At 37.0% G+C, this 14238-nt stretch overlaps 1 protein-coding gene across 1 annotated transcript in view; it reads left to right on the forward strand.

Moving 5' to 3' along the window:
- Positions 1 to 14238, forward strand: part of LOC106085008 (arginase-1) — a 71149-nt gene that overhangs the window by 47552 nt on the left and 9359 nt on the right. The window lies entirely within an intron of this gene.

The raw sequence follows: 14238 nt of genomic DNA on the forward strand, positions 1-14238 counted from the left end.
GGTTGATGTTTGTTTTGTCTGATGACAGTTGGAATGTAATAATGGAATGGAATATGGAATATTGGAAATATGGAATTCGGGAATGCGAATCCGCGAAAAAAGGGATAATGGGATAACAGATGAGAATGGGAGAATGGGACAGAGAGAAATGTCGACGCCGACGGAAGGCGTCAGCGTCATGAAAGATACTTTTTACACACAAACACACGTAGATACTTTTTACACATAAACACACGGTATTCGCCGAAGCTGTTCGTCAGTGATGATAAAACAAAGGTACGTGTTTAGGTACCTGTTAAAGTCCATGTGTAAACTAGAGGAATGCAGATAGAAAATATTAAAATCTTTCAAATATAAAAATATAATAAAAACATGGAAATTTCAGTTTATAGAGAATTGCTGGGTTTTATTTTAGTACTATATAGTGCAAATCGCGATTATATATACATATATAGGCCCTCTACAATAGAAATACATTTTATATAGTACAAAAATATATGATCAATAGTAAAGAGTTCAGCGTGAACATAGGGTCATGTGTAAACAAACTTTTTCCATCAGCTCTATCGTTGGTCAAAGCATTGGCTGGCTTCCACGATTTTAGGGTTGACTCCAACTCTCTTTTCGTACGGCAGATTCATGTATCGGACATCCCCTCTTTTGCTGTCTTTGCAGTCTAAGACATTCCTCGCTATATCATCGCGCGGTCAGCGTAGTATCTACCCAATCAAGTCCATTTTCTCCTCCTGATTTCTTGTTTGCAAATTAAGATTATTCGTTTCTTATTATCTGTTATCGGTGATAACGATAATTTACCAGTTCAATCAACTACATTGAAGCAGTTTGTTTTTGACCCAGGATTTAATTACATTTGCATATTATTGAAGCGATATTTATATTAGAGGTGTTTTACTTACCCATTTAGCGGATTTTCTCGCTTACTTTGTATGGAGAAAAATGTTATCCCCGTTTATTGAAAGATATGGTGTCATCATTCGATTTGATGATAAAACTAAAAGAGGAAGCTTAAAGGCATGAATGACGCTCGCTTTCAAGCGTCAAAGTTGACATTTTTTGACTTTTCTGTGTTGATTTTGTGGGATTTGTATGCAGAGTAGCATTTTTGCAACGCGATGCTCAAATACAAAGCTCAACGAGGTCATTCTGTTTTGGCCCTAACAAGAGCGAAACGCGTCGCACTGTGGTTTGTGTGTGGTATTCTTTGGCCTTTCTTTTTTGGATCGCCTCGAAAGAGATTTATAGAAATCATGAACAAATTATCTTCGGCCTAATAGGTTTAATAAAAAAATAAAACATAAAATTTAATTTTTGGGTCACAAATATATCATGTCGTGTTCTACAAAATTTTATTGTATTAGGTATTTGAAATCTTTATTTGTCAATGCACATGTTTTCAAATTTCACACAAACCTTTGTCTTTAAGCCAGCCAAATACACACCTGACAGCCATAAAACCATATCTATTTTACCTAACGTTTAAACCTTCACATCAAATACCTGAAATCAAATATTTCTTGTGAATTTGTTTACAATTAGGAAAATACCAACATTACAAAAATTAAAGGCTCGTATAGCTATAGATAGTGCTTCATATAAATTTTTAAATTATTTAATCCTTGAACGAAATTTTTATTCTCAGTTTAGAAAGATTCTTAACTTTTGGCGTGGTGTAAGGTTATCATAAAGGAATTTCAATCTGTACTAGTAACATATAAAAACATTTTATTCTGAGCTAGAAAATGACTTTTGGCCCAATCGGTTAAAAATTGAGGCATTATAAGAATGACGGCATCCGGCATCTACATATAAAATAATTATAGTGTAGCATATTCATATTTCCAAGTGTAACAAACGGAAGGACTAAATTATTATAGTTCTGTCCAATGGATGTGGATATTAAAATGGCTTAAACGTGATTACTTATATAATACTCCCAAATATCATTAGTACAATGAAATGAAATTTTTGTCAACCAAATTACAATAAAAAAGTACCCGTTTCTTTGTGCACTGATTGCCAGGCTTGTGTAAGTTGAGTTGTCCCATCACTGTTGTGTTATTTTGCCTTCTACACTGCTATATTTATCTCTTTCACTCATGCTGTATTGCGAAGGGGTGATTTCACAACCCTCTCTAAAGATTACGATTATTCAAAAACTGCGCAAATATGTAAGGTTGTATGGTACGAAGGGGAAGGTGTAACTTATTTTATATTCCCTATAACTTCGGTTATATTGTTATAGACTATGTTCTGGTAATTTAGTAATTTTCAGTTTCACATATAAACATTGGTCCTATTGTGGTTTACGAATTTGCGAAACAAACAAACTCCTCAAGCTTTGAACATGTGGGACCGCTTGACAAGACAAGTGCATATAAGCTTTTGGCATAGAGTTACACCAAAGAATTAAGCTGATCTTGAAAATTTTTCACCAAAATCCCATAAGGGTTTGTAGAGAGATTAGTCTCCTATCAATTTATAAGTTTAAGCTCAACGCTGCTAGTTATAACCGAGTCAGAAGAGCATATCCTCTTTGTACCTCCAATTCAGTCTTTTAAACAACAACTTTCATACAGTTGGCTGTAATAATTGCCGTGTGATAGAGAACATAGCCTTTAGGGATTTATTTTTTAATGCCAACATGAAGGGAAGAACGGTTAAGAACGCCCTCCACGAGTTTCAAATGGGCTTTTCATATGTAATAAGTCATATTCTAAGGAATAGGTGGATAAGTTGGCACCGGGAAAGCCAATGGGAGCATTTTATCGCCACTCCTAAGGGTGACCACCATAAACAGCCGGCAAGTGACTTCAAGGTCCTCAAGTCACTTGCCGGCAACACTTGGAGTGCAGACAAAAACCCCTTGTTGACCACGTAAAAAGTAATTGGCCTGTGGTAAACTATGCAGCGCCAGTATGGTCTCGTCAGATCTGTGATACGCAGTGGAATAATATTCAGATCTGTCAGAATGCCGCTCTTCGAACTGCGATGGGCTTCAAAATCGCATAATTAATATCCAAAAAAACCAACGTGAGTTTACAATTGCTGTAACTTCCTTAGTTTTGCAATCTTCACAATTTTTCAGACACCGTTGGATTCGTGGGGAAAATCTCTTTCCGTAGTGGTGCTGGATGAAGGAATAGTGTAAAGTTTTCTCTGAAAAACATCGCAAAAACCAAAACTATTTTGGCGTAAAAATTCAAGGTCATTTTCAAGATCAATAACGCTGTAACTCCTTCATTTTTTCGAATTTCGATCATTTTCCAGCATTCCGCATTTCGAAATACGAAAACGATTCGAACAATAAACAAAATTACGTGAAATTTCACATTTTATTTTTTTGCATCTTTTTTAGCAATTTTTGATGCGAACAAATTTTTCGAGTTGAGTATACAGTATTGAAGATTATTGCAAAATAATCGGATTAGTGCAAGTCCCATGTTTTTTCTTAAAAAAACAAGCTCAAAATCGCATAATTAATATTGGAAAAATGGTAAAAAAAATCGAGGTGAGTTTGAGATTGCTGTAACATTGTTAGTTTTGCGAATTTCAAAATTCTGAGGACACCGTTGGATTCGTCAGGAAAATCCCTTTCTGTAATGGTGCTGGACGAAGCAATACTCTTTATTTCCTTGAAAACTTTAGAGTGTTGCTTCAAAATCGCATAATTAATATCCAAAAAATTCAAAAAAACCAACGTGAGTTTGCAATTGCTGTAACTTCCTTAGTTTTGCAAACTTCACACCGTTGGATTCGTGGGAAAAATCTCTTTCCGTAGTGGTGCTGGATGAAGGAATAGTGTAAAGTTTTCTATGAAAAACATCGCAAAAACCAAATCTATTTTGGCGTAAAAATTCAAGGTCAATAACGCTGTAACTCCTTCATTTTTTCGAATTTCGATCGTTTTCCAGCATTCCGCAGTTCGAAATTCAAAAACGATTCGAACAATAAACAAAATTACGTGAAATTTGACATTTTATTTTTTTTTTTCATTTTTTTAGCAAAGGCTAACCCCTTATGAAATTTTTCAATTTTTGATGCGAAAAAATTTTTCGAGTTAAGGATCTTTGTCTCCATCAGGAAACAAAGATCCTACCCGTGCGAAGAAATAACTATATACCTTTTGGGCTGTTATCGCAGAGACCATCCAAATCATCATCTTGCGGACCACCGCCCAGAAGCCTTAAGGTATATCTACATTATATTCTGCGCTACAAGAGAGAACCTCTAGATCAAGCGGGTCTAGACAACATTCATGCAGACATGGCAGAAAATGCGGTAAATAGCTACCGGGTGAATTTTGTCCTTGGAGAACGACCGTCTCCCATTGCACCTGAAGAAATAGACCTCCCCCGACAAACCAGAGTAGTTCTGGCTCAATTACGTTCTGGCAGTTGCAGCCGCCTCAACTCCTACAGAGCTGGATCTTGACACTCAACAGAATCAAGCAGACGAAAGATAGAACACAAAAAATCGCTACAACAACAACCATACACAGCCTACTACGAATACTGACTAAGGAGGTTCAGCTGTGCAGAAAGGTCGGAAGGATCTTGAAGATGGCGTACGACCGGGTTAGACCTAGGGGTCTGAACTGTGACTCATACAAGACTGAAATCATGAGGATGTTCAAGGTGGGCCAAATAAAACCCACACGTTTCCTCAACAGATCGATTTTAATATCCGAAAAGGTAAAATACTTGGCAGTGATCTTGTACGGGAAACTGTATTAAAAATGTCAAATGCAGGTTCGTACTCAGGATTCACTAATAGAAGGTTAGGTCACATGCAAAAACACAAAGTGGATAGGCCCCATAAACATTATTAAGGATGTCAAATCTGACGATTGAAAATGTCATCATATAGGAGAAAACGTAAACAAAGAATGAATGTAAAAAGAGAACAAGTTGACATCCTCAATGCCAAGTACTGCCAAATATTAAAAAAAAAGTATATCGGCTGATCGCTTGGCTTAACCTTATTCAGTGAATCCTGGTTCGTACTGAGAAAGCTCAAAGATGTTTGATACCACATAGCATTATGGGCAAAATGGCCGATTTAAGGCCGCAAAAACCAATTTCAACCTGTTTAAAATCGGCATGATTGTACACCAATCGATCACAAACATTCTACTGATCAAAGAAATAGATTCTACATTGATTGCTTTGGTCCAGTAGAACAGCTGTAAGTTGTCAAATCCAACATATGTTTCAGCGGGTGTATACTAAAGGCACTATTACACGGCATGTATATGTCTTATGACACGTCGCTTTATGTATTCACATGTTAAAATTGTCATAAATTGATTGATTCGGTCCAGTAGAACAGCTGTAAGCTGTCAAACCCAACATATGTTTCAGCGGGTGCATACTAAAGGCGCTATTACACGGCATGTAGATGTCTCATTACATGCCGCTTTATGAAGTCACATGTCAAAATTATCAACTTACATAAGATTCATCATTTTTGCTATCACACCTGTATTTATTTTCGCATGAAATTATCTAAAAATTTTAACAAAAGCTAAGTTTTTTTATGTGTAATAATTGTTAAAGTTGTGAGAAAGCTGATTAAATCATAAACATCAAAACAATTTAATTTGGGGTTGTTTTCATTCGACTGACAATAAGAACTGCTGATTTCTTTATGTTTTACATGCGCTATTTTGAAAAATCATTTTCATACGTTAGTTTCGTTTGTATCACACGGCATGTACACAGCATGTACAACTCAACATGGGCTATACCCATATCTGAAACCACATGGTCCATTTTCAATCTCCAATAACGTAAATCAACAAAAAGAATATATGCAAAATTTCAAGTGGCTAGCTTATATAGCTGCCATATAACCCGATCTTGGATCTTGAATTCTTGATCCATTAGAGGGAGCAATTCTTATCTAATTTAGCTGAAGTTTTGCACAGAATGTTTTGTTTTGTTTGGCAACAACTATGATAAGTATGGATTAAATCGGTTCATGCCATGATATACCTCTCATATAAATCGATCTCCCGAATACGCTTCTTAAGTCTCTAGAGGGCGCAATTCTTATATAATTCTGGGCGTCATCATTGGGGTCCCAGAGACTGACAGATCATTACAAGGTAATGACGGAATGTATGAGATGGTGCGGTCTTAACGCGAGTTCGTCGAGTGTGAATAAATTTATGGTTAGTAAATCGGCCAAAAGGGCTATAACAACCAGGACGTTGAGTTCATGGACGGTCTTGAAGTGTATATAGGAGATTGACGCCTTGTCTGATTATGGCACAATCTGATCATCTAGGTACCGGGCCATAGCAGAGTAAGGGGTCATGAGAGGGCGTACGTTTTGCCTGTAAGGGCCGGAGGATGGTGGAAGAGAAGACTTCCGAGTTAAATGCGTGGGCGACGAGCGCGCATGTGGCACTGTGTAGGTAAAATTTAAAAAAGACTGTGAAAGGACTTTCGGATATTGCTAGTTAGAAGATCTGATTGCCTGCTTTAAGGCTGAGCCCACTTGAGTGGACTGGGGTACAGTTTGCATTAAACCATTTAGGCATATAACTGCCACAGCGTTACGAGGTACTACATCTATTTCCTAGACCGCTATGTCTATAACACCTCGAAGTTTCTAAGCATTCTTCTTCTTTCTTTGCTCATTGCGTGGTAAAAGCTTTTCCAAAAACAGGTTACTTCCACTTCCACTACAACGAATATCAGTGTTGAGTGCTTAAAAAACATCCCCCTGAGGAAGCGAACGTAAAAACACCCCCAACACACTGCGGTGAAAGGGTGTAAATCTGGAAACTTGAAAAGGGGGATTTTGTTTACAGTTCTGTTGATATGTAAGGTATCAACAGCAGCAGGAAGAGCAATCCAAATGCCAAAATAGCCAAGCAACCCCCGGTATTAAGTTGCATAATAAAAAAATATTTGCATGCAAAACAGGTATGCAACTTTGCTTACAACTTTAGTGCTCATTTACAATATTTTCTTGTAACGCTTACTTACAACCAACCATTCATCCCTTAGACAAGTTTACAGCTTCACACACACACACACACACACATATATATATACTCACTGGCACATGCATGCGAATCAAAGCATTCAGTTTAAAATTGTAATGAACGATAAAAGCAAACGGAAGTTGGAAATGTAAGACCGCACGTACGGCAGCGTGGCGTTTGTGCATCTGGGATTTGTAAAGCCATGTAACGTATGCTGTATCATATTGCAAACTCACCATACATACCATGTAGAAAGGACATCCTGTGAGAGCAAGGCAGAGGAAGAGAGCAAAAGATAGACCAAAGACGAGAGATGTTAAAAAACGGAAGTCTGCAAATTGGCATGGGTGCGGTTTTATTGGAATACAATGCATATTAACACTCTTTGGAACGAATCTATAGAAACGGATGTCCTTGTTTTTGCTATGCCTCAAGGATTGACTACTATGTCAAGGAGGGCTGAAAATAACAGAAATGAAAGTTTTAAGCGCTATTGCCGTTTGTGAATATACCCACCACCATATGATGGGAAAGAAACAAATATCGTCAGACATTTTGAATTTTCTTGTCTTGACAATTTAAGGGGATGTAGACTTGATTATCTCGATAGAGTCTGAACGGTTAAAGCTATGTTAAAAGTTAAAAGAAGTTCTCCTAGGCTCCTTAAGCCACTATGTGTTTGAAGAGAATCCCGAAAATTGGCGTCCATCCATTATACCATTTGCTCATGATATTGGCACAATACATGCTCGACCATCTTTAAATCCTTCTTACATCCACAATCCCTGCAACAATCACCTCTACAACTGACCAGCGAGGCGTCAAAGACCTAACATCGCAATGGACAGCCAAGATACCTTCCAGTACTTCCACCCAGAGAAAAATTGATACCAAACGTGCTCATTTCAATACCATGCGGTATTGAAAGTAAAGCAACACCGTATGGTATCAAAGCAATACGACATGGAATGGATGAATATGATTTGAACAGTTAGCTACCAGCCTTATGAACGAATTTTTATTTTATTTCGATAATTTATGTTAATAATTACAATTACCCAATTACAACGAAAAAAAATACAATGTTACCAACCTCGATTCTTTATATTCAAAGATTCTTTTAAGTTGAATACAGATGGCTTTAAACTCCATGAGAAATCGACCCATACATCAGTCCACTCTCTTTTTGCGTAAACGTTGTAAAGGGTGATTTTTTTGAGTTTAGGATTTTCATGCATTAGTATTTGACAGATCACGTGGGATTTCAGACATGGTATCAAAGAGAAAGATGCTCAGTATGCTTTGACATTTCATCATGAATAGACTTACTAACGAGCAACGCTTGCAAATCATTGAATTTTATTACCAAAATCAGTGTTCGGTTCGAAATGTGTTCATTCACCGTAACGTTGCGTCCAACAGCATCTTTGAAAAAATACGGTCCAATGATTCCACCAGCGTACAAACCACACCAAACAGTGCATTTTTCGGGATGCATGGGCAGTTCTTGAACGGCTTCTGGTTGCTCTTCACTCCAAATGCGGCAATTTTGCTTATTTACGTAGCCATTCAACCAGAAATGAGCCTCATCGCTGAACAAAATTTGTCAAAATTTGAACACATTTCGAACCGAACACTGATTTTGGTAATAAAATTCAATGATTTGCAAGCGTTGCTCGTTAGTAAGTCTATTCATGATGAAATGTCAAAGTATACTGAGCATCTTTCTCTTTGACACCATGTCTGAAATCCCACGTGATCTGTCAAATACTAATGCATGAAAATCCTAACCTCAAAAAAATCACCCTTTGCAAAGCTTCCCTCCAACCAAGAAGCATAGGTTTGGTTTCACTGATTCCTATGATTTCTTAACAGTAGGTTTCGGTTGGATTAGATTCAAGGGTACGCGACTGGCAACCTCGGTTAGAGGTTCGAGAAATGTAGAAGAGAATAAGAAGACGAAGAAATAATAAAAGGTGATTTTATTATATTTTTGGCAACACTGATTTAAAAGGACACCATCTAGCGCAGAGGTTAGTATATCCGCCTATGACGCTGAACGCCAGGGTTCGAATCCTGGCGAGACCATCAGAAAAAATTTCATGGCCAAAATTTGCATTTTGCAATTTCGTTTAAATAGATCAAACACGTTCATGTCGCGCTTCTTCCATTGAGCGACGAAGCTCATTTTTTGTCCCAATGGGTACGTAAATAAGCAGAATTATTGATATTGGCGTGAAGATCAGCCAGTAGCATTGCAAAAGCTACCAAAGCATCCAGAAAATCTCACAGTTTGGTGCGATTAATAGCTGATGGCTTCATTGGACCGTACTTCTTCAAAAATGATGCAATCGTCACATTCGGGACCTGTCAATTGACCGCCTAGAACGTGCGATTTATAGACTATTTTTTGTGGGGATATGTTAAATCTCATGCCTATAGAGACAAGCCAACTTCAATTGACTCATTAATAGACAATCCCTTGTGGTGCTATAGGCCTGCAGCTTGAAGTTGCAAAACTCGGTGTATAGATTTTAGTTTGTGATTCTGTGCTTCTCATAGAGTGGATCGTTACCTGAGATTAAAACTAAGATTGAAGTATTATATAGTATCTATGATCCGATGGGAATCTTCGAAAGCGATAGTCAAACGTCAGAATCAAATGGTATGGTGAAGTTAGTATACCTATGGTGGAAAGAGGTAAATTTTTATTTTTGGGGAACCATTTTGTATGATTCCTCCATGCTTCCCTTTTGTTGTTATGGCAAAAATCACATTCCTTATCTTTTGTGGATCGTAAAAATATTTCCAATGCCTAAAGGACGTTTCCAATTTGGAATGTGCAAACATGAAAAAATCCAAAAAAGTTTAAAGAGATGCAACCTTCCAATGCCAAGTCACTTGTTCCAAGGAACACGACTAAAGCACCGGCTATTATTAAAATTGCAATGTCAGTCACCCTTAAATGAGTTACAGGCCATAGTCGCATTGTGACCCGGGCTTCCAAGGCGCAAGCGCTATGCTTAAATATCAAATCAGTTGCTTTCCTTCCATTTTAATATGAATGAAAAAACTCACCACCTTCTTTCACACATATGTATTCTTACGTTTGTATGCTCGCTCTTATGCTTTCCCGTGCCAGGACATGATGTATGCGAACCATCCTTGGAATGCTTTGGTTCAGACTGTTGAGACGATAGTATACTTATTGGCATGGAATGCCTTCCAATTCTAAGCAAAAAAACAAAAACAAAAAACGACAAAGGGTCTTTGGCCTTTTATAAACTTCTAAATAATCTGTAGAACACCTTAAAGGTAGCCTTAGAACACTTAAAAATTTGGTTATAAAATCTAATATAATTAGAATTTAATATTTTTGGATAAAATATTTAACAAAATCAAATTTTTTCTTTAATTTTTCAAAAACTTTTTCCTTAAAACTTTTTTTTTTCAAAGTTTAAGTACTATAGATTTTTTATTTTTAAATGTAGATTAGGTTTAAGTGTGAGTTTACCATCAGACTTACGGGAGTAGGAAGATTTTGTTTAGTACCTAACGTTGAATCATTCAGATGGCTTTTAAAAGTCCAACTACTTGCAAATGCAAATTCACATCCGCTAAATCAGACAAGTTCTCAAAGAAAGGAGAACCTAAAGTGGAACTCCTTTTAAATGCTAATGCGGTACACACACCCAGCAGAGATTCTATAGTCTCTTCTTCCTCGACGTCCGCACAGCGTCTGCAAAAAGCACTACTGGCAACCTTCAGTCCGTCAGCATGTTTTCCGATCAGACAGTGAACTGTCAAGACGGACACAATGACAGAGACGTCTGTTCTAGCCAGCATCAGCAAAGCCGTAGACGTTTTCAAGTCTAGATTAGGCTCCATAATTTTGTAATGCTCACAACCTTCGCTTTGTGACCATCTATCATGCTTTTCCCTTCGGCCCTGATCCTGAAGACTTAGCTTATATGTCGCTAAAGCTATACTCACAGATTCCAGATCCCCCGAAATGTGTATGTTGGTTCCTAGTTTCCCAAGCTCGATTGATCTAAAATTCCCTGTGATATCTCTGTGGCCCGGCATCAAGAATAATTAAATTTTGAACTGTTTAGCCCTCTCGTTGAGAGATATGTGACAATCGAGGGCGGTTTTTGAATTCAGAAATACGTTCTTCTTGACTGACTTGACATTTTTTCGAAAAATAACTACTCGTTACTAGAGATGGGTTTCTACCGGGTAAATACCAAACGCTTGGGTATTTATTGGGTAAATACCTTTTTTGGGTATTCATTTGGGTATTTATAATTTTGCAGATATCTTGGGTATAAAAATATTTTGCAAACAATTTTTGATGATTTCGTATTCTTTGTATTTAAGCCTGATCTTGTAATCTCATAATATCGGATTTTAATTATATATAGCCGCTATATAGGCCAATCTGCCGACTTTAAGTCTTGAGGCAATAAATTGGTGATTTTTCTTCCGATTTCGATGAAATTTGGCACAGTGAGTTCTGGTAGACCCGTACCCATTTCTGTGAAGTGTGGTTCAGATCGGACTATATTTGGATATGGTTGCCCTATAGACCGACCGCCCGATCTCTTGATATTGGGTTTTGAGGCCATAAAAGATCCATTTATTACCCGAATTCGATGAATTTTTGCACAATGTGTTCTGATAGATTACTGTCAAATGTGGTCCAGTTCGGACCATATTTGGATATAGATGCCATATAGATCGATCTCCCGATATAGTGTAATGAGCCAATAAAAGGAGTATTTTTCGTCCTATTTCGATGAAATTCAGCACAGCGAGTTTCGGTACCCCTCTAAACCCCTTTGTTGAATATCGTCCAGATCGGACCATATTTGGATATAGCTGCCATATAGACCGATCTCCCGATATAAAGTATTGAGCCTATAAAAGGACCATTTTTTATCCGATTTTGATGAAATTTGAAAAAAGTGCGTTTTGATAGACCTCTACACCTTTGTGTCGAACATCGTTCAGATCGGACAATATTTGGATATAGCTGCCATATAGACCGATCTCCCGATATAAAGTATTGGGCCCATAAAAGGACCATTTTTTATCCGATTTTAATGAAATTTGAAAAAGTGCGTTTTGATAGACCTCTACAACTTTGTGTCGAACATCGTCCAGATCGGATAATATTTGGATATAGCTGCCATATAGACCGATCTCCCGATATAGACATTTACCCAATTAACCGGGTAAATACCTATACCTATACGAGTTACAGAATATTCTTGAGGAGCTACATAACAAAACGTTTTGAACACATTTGTTTTCGTAGGCCACCGTGGTGCAGAGGTTATCATGTCCGCCTATGACGCCGAACACTTGGGTTCAAATCCCGGCGTGAACATCAGAAAATTTTTCAGCGGTAGTAGTTATTCCCTTAATAAAGCTGGCTACATATTTCCAAAAATGTTGTATTTTTCTGGAAAAATTTATTTAAATTTTATTATTATAATTTCAGTTTTATTTTTGAAAATTGTTTCAAAGTTCTAATTTTGAAAATTTTGTAAAAATTTTTTTTTCAAAAATGTTGTCTAAATTTTATTTCCAAATATGTTGAAATTGAGCTTAAAATTTAATCGGACTAAAGTCGTTGATATGAGAGAAGTAGAAGAAGGAATGTTCGTGGAAAATTAGTAATAGTAGATATTTTTTCCAATATTTTATTACTTTAAAAAACATTTTCAAAATTTAAATACTTTTTTTAATATTTAAAATTTTATAGAAAATTTTGTCACAATTTTATTTCTATGGAAAATGTTTTCGAAATTTTATAAAATATAAAATTTTGTCAAAATTTTCTTTCTTGCTGCGCTAGAAAGGGAAAATACTCTTAAGAGCATAGTTTCAACGTAGAAGACATATGTTTTTGAAAAATCCTACTGATGATGTTTGTTGTACCAAACGAAATCGAGATCTAGGAATCCAGTCCCAATCTTTTCCTTTATAGAAAATATTGTCACTTTTCTTTTCATGGAACATCCGATATGCTTGTTTTAATTTTAAAAATAAGACCAATTAGCACTGAATCGAAAACAATGGAATTCAGATCAATGGCCATATGGATTCGCACATCTGCAAATGCAAGATATGCCAGCCGTTGTTAGTAGCAAATATTTTCGGAGTCCACCGACACAAGTTCCCGGCAGTAATTGTTGCCATAGCCCAGTGTCAATGGCACATAAACTACATACTACTCTACTACTCATCCAAGTTATGTGGTTGTTGTTGTTTGCAATACGGTGCCAGTTTGTCTGGGATTTGTGTCTGAATTTGTTGTGTTCCCTTTTTTCTGCGCCAAGATACGAGTACAAGGAAAGGTGGCGGTGGTGGTGGTGGTGGTGATGGCACCGTTGGTGGTTGAAACATGATTTACTTTTGATATTCCCTATAGTTCAAGCCACCATATGAACGAGGGAGAAATCGCCGCACAGGGTTGGCGACGGCCAACAACACTAGGGAAAAATCTGCCAGATTGGCTGGTTTCCATGAACATAAAACAACAACGCCAGCTCGCAGACATTACAAATTTACTCGCAATCTGCTTTGAAAACAATTGCCGGCTTTTATTGACATGGCGTGGGGTTGCTATGGTGTGTGCCGGTGAATAATTTTTTGTTTGGCATGCGTTTGTTGTAGTCCAACCGACTGCCATGGCCTATAAAAACAAAAAATAATAATAATTATAAATTATTACATGATGTCATGGCGCAAAACTTTGAGCTCGACATCGTTCGTTTTCAACATCAGTGTACGAAGCCGAAAATAAATCACCTTTTGTAACAATGTAGGGCATATGTCCAAGGGGGAGGGTTGATAACGAGGGTGAGGACTAAAGGTCCATGCATGGTCCATATGTAAGACCATATTCAATTTGTAAATAATTACTAGATAGGATCTCAAAAAAGGGTTTTCAAACTGCCCAAACTTAAACTAAACCTTAAAATCCCTAAATACAATGCCGTTTTGCTTGAAACCTCAATCTATAAAATATATCCCGATTACCAAAGCATTTTTGTTACATGTCCCACTGGCATAAAAAGAGCAAATGCCCATTCTGCATAAAACCTCACTCAGTGAATTTTTTTTATATGCCCCACGTTGGGCGTTATATGGGGTTGCCCAAAAAGTAATTGCGGATTTTTTAAAAGAAAGTAAATGCATTTTTAATAAAACTT

The sequence above is a fragment of the Stomoxys calcitrans genome, chromosome 4, assembly GCF_963082655.1.
Source record: "Stomoxys calcitrans chromosome 4, idStoCalc2.1, whole genome shotgun sequence".
NCBI lineage: Eukaryota > Metazoa > Arthropoda > Insecta > Diptera > Muscidae > Stomoxys > Stomoxys calcitrans.